The sequence below is a fragment of the Ascaphus truei genome, chromosome 6 (genome assembly GCF_040206685.1).
Source record: "Ascaphus truei isolate aAscTru1 chromosome 6, aAscTru1.hap1, whole genome shotgun sequence".
Lineage (NCBI taxonomy): Eukaryota > Metazoa > Chordata > Amphibia > Anura > Ascaphidae > Ascaphus > Ascaphus truei.
Window position 1 is genome coordinate 2,016,202 of NC_134488.1, and position 6,269 is coordinate 2,022,470.

Genomic DNA, 6,269 nt, shown 5'->3' on the forward strand with positions numbered 1-6,269 from the left:
ATACAGTATAGTGTTTCAAACACATGCTATACACACGCACACACACATACACATACACACACACACACACACACACACACACACACACACACACACACAGGAGGTAATGTAAAGATGTGGGTGAACAGAGCAAAAAAGATGGTACTAGAAACGCTTATTAACATCAAAGGAATGGGCCTAAAGCTAAAGTTTGAACAGCAGCAGCCGCAGTACCCCTGATATCTATGGATGGGACAGATACCCCCTGCAGACACAGACACGCACGCACGCACGCCCGCACGCACACACACAGGGAGGGGTCTGTAGTGTGACAGAGCACACCAGCTTCGCCACCAGGCACTCCTTCTTGAATTAAAATAAAACTATCTCCTTACCTCTTTCTGGATGCCCCCTCTTTACCAACAAGAGGGACAGGACCAGCTCTCCTCAGCTTCCATTTTCCCCTTCCTTTCCTCTCTCCCTTGAAAACTTTCTGCACCTGAGACAGTGGGAGGGAGGGAGATAGAGCATGAAACAGCACCCCAAATCCTGTCCCATTACAAGCAGCACAGGCTTCTGTCCCTCTACTCCTCTGCCTCCAGTCATTTGCATGGGAGGGAGGAGCTGCTTGCTCTCTCTCTATCTCTTTCTCCCTCTCTCTCCTTCTCTCTCCCTCTCTCCCTCCCTCTCTCTTTTAGAAGCTTTACACCTGCCATCCTGCCTACAGTATGTCATGATATCACAATGTCTCTCTTACATCACAGACAGGCTGACATCATCACACAGGCTGGCGGCCAGCAAGAGACAGAAATGCAGATAGAGACACACTGACAAATACATACACTGTAGGCACAGGCACCATGCGGCTTCTGCACCATAAAAGTTCATTTGAATCAAAAATAATGTCATCTTTTAAGTGAGGCGCTATTGAAATCTTGGGGGTCTAAGTGTCAAGACAATCTTGACATAAAACGGAGGCATCATTTTCAATCATTCAATAATGATGTGGTTTTGGATGTCAGTATTCTATGAGATATCATGGGAAAATAATAGGAGACATAATGGAAATACAGTATCGTCCAATTTGTAACCATAATGGGAATATACATAGCGCTTCCTTCACAGGAAATAATACATGTGACATAACGGGAATGTAATAAGTATGTGGGTTTGGCTGGGATTATCCTACATCCTGCAGGGATATAATAACTGGGAAAACGCTATATTTGATACCGCCACGTTGTGGGATGAGCGAGTAAACATTGCATGTCATTTCCCAGAATCCCTTGCTGCAGTGGGAGCACTGTATGCTACTGTACTGTAGGTGATAATGGTTGGAAAAAATATATATATATATATATATATATATATATATATATATATATATATATATACACATCAATCAGTACAATAATTTAAAAGGGGGGAATTAAAATGGCTGAAGTGGATAATGACAAGTATATACCGATCCAAAAAAACAACTCCTGAGCATGTATGTACTGCTTACATGGATGTACTATTAGCATGTACAGTGTTGTTTGTTACTGCAGTTACCAATTTATTTCCATTTTAAATATTTAATTTCTCTGAAATGGTGCAAGCAAATTGTATGAAAAGTTGCAAACGAATCCATGAATGTTTTGTATCCAGAGTCAGGGGGATGAGATGAGATGGGGTCATGTTCATACAGTATTTGAACTGTACATTACTAAAAGAAGGCTTTTTTTCTATGCAGATACAGTATAGTGTTTCAAACACATGCTATACACACGCACACACACATACACATACACACACACACACACACACACACACAGGAGGTAATGTAAAGATGTGGGTGAACAGAGCAAAAAAGATGGTACTAGAAACGCTTATTAACATCAAAGGAATGGGCCTAAAGCTAAAGTTTGAACAGCAGCAGCCGCAGTACCCCTGATATCTATGGATGGGACAGATACCCCCTGCAGACACAGACACACAAGCACGCACGCACGCACACACACAGGGAGGGGTCTGTAGTGTGACAGAGCACACCAGCTTCGCCACCAGGCACTCCTTCTTGAATTAAAATAAAACTATCTCCTTACCTCTTTCTGGATGCCCCCTCTTTACCAACAAGAGGGACAGGACCAGCTCTCCTCAGCTTCCATTTTCCCCTTCCTTTCCTCTCTCCCTTGAAAACTTTCTGCACCTGAGACAGTGGGAGGGAGGGAGATAGAGCATGAAACAGCACCCCAAATCCTGTCCCATTACAAGCAGCACAGGCTTCTGTCCCTCTACTCCTCTGCCTCCAGTCATTTGCATGGGAGGGAGGAGCTGCTTGCTCTCTCTCTCCCTCTTTCTCCCTCTCTCTCCTTCTCTCTCTCTCCCTCTCTCCCTCCCTCTCTCTTTTAGAAGCTTTACACCTGCCATCCTGCCTACAGTATGTCATGATATCACAATGTCTCTCTTACATCACAGACAGGCTGACATCATCACAGCTGGCGGCGCAGCAAGAGACAGAAATGCAGATAGAGACACACTGACAAATACATACACTGTAGGCACAGGCACCATGCGGCTTCTGCACCATAAAAGTTCATTTGAATCAAAAATAATGTCATCTTTTAAGTGAGGCGCTATTGAAATCTTGGGGTCTAAGTGTCAAGACAATCTTGACATAAAACGGAGGCATCATTTTCAATCATTCAATAATGATGTGGTTTTGGATGTCAGTATTCTATGAGATATCATGGGAAAATAATAGGAGACATAATGGAAATACAGTATCGTCCAATTTGTAACCATAATGGGAATATACATAGCGCTTCCTTCACAGGAAATAATACATGTGACATAACGGGAATGTAATAAGTATGTGGGTTTGGCTGGGATTATCCTACATCCTGCAGGGATATAATAACTGGGAAAACGCTATATTTGATACCGCCACGTTGTGGGATGAGCGAGTAAACATTGCATGTCATTTCCCAGAATCCCTTGCTGCAGTGGGAGCACTGTATGCTACTGTACTGTAGGTGATAATGGTTGGAAAAAAAATATATATATATATATATATATATACACATCAATCAGTACAATAATTTAAAAGGGGGGAATTAAAATGGCTGAAGTGGATAATGACAAGTATATACCGATCCAAAAAAACAACTCCTGAGCATGTATGTACTGCTTACATGGATGTACTATTAGCATGTACAGTGTTGTTTGTTACTGCAGTTACCAATTTATTTCCATTTTAAATATTTAATTTCTCTGAAATGGTGCAAGCAAATTGTATGAAAAGTTGCAAACGAATCCATGAATGTTTTGTATCCAGAGTCAGGGGGATGAGATGAGATGGGGTCATGTTCATACAGTATTTGAACTGTACATTACTAAAAGAAGGCTTTTTTTCTATGCAGATACAGTATAGTGTTTCAAACACATGCTATACACACGCACACACACATACACATACACACACACACACACACACAGGAGGTAATGTAAAGATGTGGGTGAACAGAGCAAAAAAGATGGTACTAGAAACGCTTATTAACATCAAAGGAATGGGCCTAAAGCTAAAGTTTGAACAGCAGCAGCCGCAGTACCCCTGATATCTATGGATGGGACAGATAACCCCTGCAGACACAGACACGCAAGCACGCACGCACGCACGCCCGCACGCACACACACAGGGAGGGGTCTGTAGTGTGACAGAGCACACCAGCTTCGCCACCAGGCACTCCTTCTTGAATTAAAATAAAACTATCTCCTTACCTCTTTCTGGATGCCCCCTCTTTACCAACAAGAGGGACAGGACCAGCTCTCCTCAGCTTCCATTTTCCCCTTCCTTTCCTCTCTCCTTTGAAAACTTTCTGCACCTGAGACAGTGGGAGGGAGGGAGATAGAGCATGAAACAGCACCCCAAATCCTGTCCCATTACAAGCAGCACAGGCTTCTGTCCCTCTACTCCTCTGCCTCCAGTCATTTGCATGGGAGGGAGGAGCTGCTTGCTCTCTCTCTCCCTCTTTCTCCCTCTCTCTCCTTCTCTCTCTCTCCCTCTCTCCCTCCCTCTCTCTTTTAGAAGCTTTACACCTGCCATCCTGCCTACAGTATGTCATGATATCACAATGTCTCTCTTACATCACAGACAGGCTGACATCATCACACAGGCTGGCGGCCAGCAAGAGACAGAAATGCAGATAGAGACACACTGACAAATACATACACTGTAGGCACAGGCACCATGCGGCTTCTGCACCATAAAAGTTCATTTGAATCAAAAATAATGTCATCTTTTAAGTGAGGCGCTATTGAAATCTTGGGGGTCTAAGTGTCAAGACAATCTTGACATAAAACAGAGGCATCATTTTCAATCATTCAATAATGATGTGGTTTTGGATGACAGTATTCTATGAGATATCATGGGAAAATAATAGGAGACATAATGGAAATACAGTATCGTCCAATTTGTAACCATAATGGGAATATACATAGCGCTTCCTTCACAGGAAATAATACATGTGACATAACGGGAATGTAATAAGTATGTGGGTTTGGCTGGGATTATCCTACATCCTGCAGGGATATAATAACTGGGAAAACGCTATATTTGATACCGCCACGTTGTGGGATGAGCGAGTAAACATTGCATGTCATTTCCCAGAATCCCTTGCTGCAGTGGGAGCACTGTATGCTACTGTACTGTAGGTGATAATGGTTGAAAAATATATATATATATATATATATATATATATATATATATATATATACAGTGCTCGACAAATAATGATAACAAGTCGCCCGTTGCGAGTGGATTTAGGCAGCTGGCGACCCGTGCTGCAGCTCAATGAATTCCCCTGCTCGTGCCAATTTTTTTTTTTTTTTTTTTTTTAAATAAATAAATAAATAATCCCCCTCCTTGATTGGGTTAAAAAAAAAAGTTTAAAAAAATGGCGGCAAATCCTGTGGTCTGGTCCCGGCGCGCGTGCACAGGGCAAGCAGAGTGTCCTGCCATTTGCGCTGCCTGTTCCCCCCAGCAACCCAGAATCCCCCGCACCCTCACCCCCCCCCCGCTCCCCACGTGGGACGGAGGGGGAAGCCCAAAACAAGCGCCGCGCGCAATCTAGCCCCCTCCGCTCCCTCCCCCCCTCCGCTCCCTACGTGGGACGGAGGGGGAAGCCCAAAGCAAGCCCCGCGCGCAACCCACGTGGAACGGAGGGGGAAGCGCCAACCCAGCTTCCCCCGTGCGCGCCTCCTGCGCATGATCTCCCCCTAATCATCTGCCCCCGATCCCCGCTTGGTGTTTGGGGAGCGTGCTTCGGGGGGGGAGGGGCCTGCTGCCTTAAGGAGGGGCCTGCTGCCGTGCGGAGGGGCCTGCTGCCTTAAGGAGGGACCTGCTGCCGTGCGGAGGGGCCTGCTGCCGTGCGGAGGGGCCTGCTGCCTTAAGGAGGGGCCTGCTGCCGTGCGGAGGGGCCTACTGCCGCGTGCGACCCGGTGAGTGTGTGTGTGTGAGTGCCAGAGTGAGTGTCTGTGTCTGTCTGTGAGTGAGTGTCTGTGAGTGAGTGTGCCTGTGTGTGTGTGCCTGTGTGTGTGTGCCTGTGTGTGTGTGTGCCTGTGTGTGTGTGTGTGTGTGTGTGTGTGTGTGTGTGTGTGTGTGTGTGTGTGTGTGTGTGTGTCAGAGCGAGTGTGTGTCTCTGAGTGTTCTGAGTGAGTGTGTCTCTGAGTGAGTGTGTCTCTGCATGAGTGTCTCTGCGTGAGTGAGTGTGCCTGTGTGTGTGTGCCTGTGTGTGTGTGTGTGTGTGTCAGAGTGAGTGTGTGTCTCTGAGTGTCTGAGTGAGTGTGTCTCTGAGTGAGTGTGTCTCTGAGTGAGTGTGTCTCTGCGTGTGTGTCTCTGCGTGTGTGTCTCTGCGTGTGTGTCTCTGAGTGAGTGTGTCCGAGTGTGCCTGTGTGTGTGCCTGAGTGAGTGTGTGTCTCTGCGTGAGTGTGTCTCTGCGTGAGTGTGTCTCTGCGTGAGTGTGTCTCTGCGTGAGTGTGTCTCTGCGTGTCTGTGTCTCTGCGTGTCTGTGTCTCTGCGTGTCTGTGTCTCTGCGTGTCTGTGTCTCTGCGTGTCTGTGTCTCTGCGTGTCTGTGAGTGTCACCCTCTCCCTGTGTCGCCCCTCGCCTTCTCCCTGTGTCGCCCTCGCCCCTCGCACTCTCTCTGTCTTTGTCTCACATTCTCTCTCTGTCTCTCTTTTTCTGTGTCTCTCTTTTTCTGTGTGTCTCTCTTTTTCTGTGTCTCTCTTCTTTCTGTGTGTCTCTCTTTA

General features: G+C 46.2%; 1 long non-coding RNA gene across 1 annotated transcript in view; it reads right to left on the reverse strand.

Moving 5' to 3' along the window:
* LOC142496391 (uncharacterized) overlaps window positions 1–6,269 on the reverse strand; it is a 49,486-nt gene that overhangs the window by 26,373 nt on the left and 16,844 nt on the right. Inside the window, exon 3 of the long non-coding RNA XR_012801966.1 lies at window positions 3,742–3,845. This is a non-coding gene — a long non-coding RNA (uncharacterized LOC142496391). The remainder of the gene's footprint in view (window positions 1–3,741; window positions 3,846–6,269) is intronic.